This window comes from Condylura cristata, unplaced genomic scaffold (genome assembly GCF_000260355.1).
Source record: "Condylura cristata isolate star-nosed mole 26May11 unplaced genomic scaffold, ConCri1.0 scaffold00011, whole genome shotgun sequence".
Classification (NCBI taxonomy): Eukaryota; Metazoa; Chordata; class Mammalia; order Eulipotyphla; family Talpidae; genus Condylura; species Condylura cristata.
In genome coordinates this window covers 44,991,765-44,993,546 of record NW_004567112.1, presented here as the reverse complement: position 1 = coordinate 44,993,546, position 1,782 = coordinate 44,991,765, and positions in this window count along the sequence as shown.

Below are 1,782 nucleotides of genomic sequence, written 5' to 3'. Positions count from 1 at the left end.
CTCACAATACTTTGTATTGAACATTAAATTAATTACATCTTTTTCTGCCTCATTAAAAAAAAAAAACCTCCCTATGTAGGGGGAAAGTGAAAATATTTTTTTAAATAATATGTTTTTTTACATCATTTTGTGCACTTTTCCATCTTAGTTGTAATCCCCGTGGACTTCCCATCACCAAATCACCCATGTGCCATTATCATAGTCCAGTGCATATCCTTCCTCCCACTGTTTTTGATCCTATTCCCCACTCCACCCCCATAAAGTGTCTCTGGTATATAGCTGTTCATTATTATTATTATTTTCTCGCCTGGTCTGTTATACTCCTGCTATGAGTGAAACCATCTGGTTGTTTTCTTTCTGGTTTATTTCACTAAGCATGATCTTTTTCAGCTCCATCCATGTTGCTGCAAAAGACATGTGTTTATTTCTTTTGGTTGCTGAGTAATGTTCCATTGTGTATATGTACCACATCTTTTTAATCCAGTTATATGGAAAGTGGAAATTTGTAACAAGCCAAGATATAAGAATCACACCATTACTGCCTTTTGTTTCCCAGGAGACCTTTAAAAGAAGTCATATAGCAATATAATTTTTTCTATGCTTCTAAGTTCTATCAAGTTGACCTCCTTCTAACAACAACAAATCCCGAAAGTTGTGGGGGTAAAATCAATAATAAATGGTGAATAAAAACATCAGGAGGTAAGTTAAGAGACAATGGTACTTCTTACAAGAAATTCAAGGAACTTCAAAAATAGATTTTATGAATTAATACTATCTAATTTTGAGTTAAAGGCATTCAAAATCAGTTATTGTTTTCTTTTTAAGGTTTATTTATGCATACAGAACTGGGGTACAGGCCAGAAGTACAGGGGTGGTAAAAGGATCCACCAGAGACAGAGTGGGGAGCAGAACTGACAGATCAAGGAAGTACACTGCTAAGGGGAGCAGTGGGAGAGACAGAAGTCTGCTGTGCCATGTGGGTCACCTCCAGGGCAGAGGACGGAACTCACACTGAAGCGGCTACTGCAAGCTTGCAGTGCTGTATCCTAATATGTTGTGCTGCCAGAGAGTACTTTCTAAAAGTACTAAGAGTTGCAAATTTAGTGAGCTCAAAATATCATTAATGAATTAAGTTAAAAACTGATTATCATAAAAGCAGGTCCTGATAGGGATGAGCATATAAACCTCTCAAGAAATATTGAGGTCAAAGCTGGACATGCAAGCGCAGAGGATAGATGACATTACTCTATCATTCACCTCCAGATTTCCTCTTTACCATTCTGTCTCCCTCACACAATTCCCTGTACAGAGCTACTAAAATGTATCCCCCTGCCTTCAGAGAAAGAGAGAGGTCATTTATTCTTTTCTGTAAGCATCAGCCTTCTCTCAGTGTCCCCAGAGTGTTGCACATGCACACACATGCGTAGACACACACAAATGCTGCACATTCCAAACTAGTAGATTTAACCATGTCCCCAGGCTCCTGAAGCACCTGTAAACTTGAGTTCTATCCACAACAAGGATTTGGACTGATAGAAAGAGAGCGTGAAATAGAAGACAAATCGTAGGAGTAATATAGCAAGGAGAGTTGTTGAAAAAAAATTACTGATTAGAACAAATGAAGGTGTCTATCTCTCTGTGTCAAACTCAAGAGAGTTGTCTGAATAGGTGAGGAAAGAACACTCCTATACACTCTTTTAGGCTGTTCTAGAGCTCTTCCAGACCTGCTCGAGTTACCAACATGCTTTGGGTGAGTATTTACAGCATCTACTACTAGGGAAA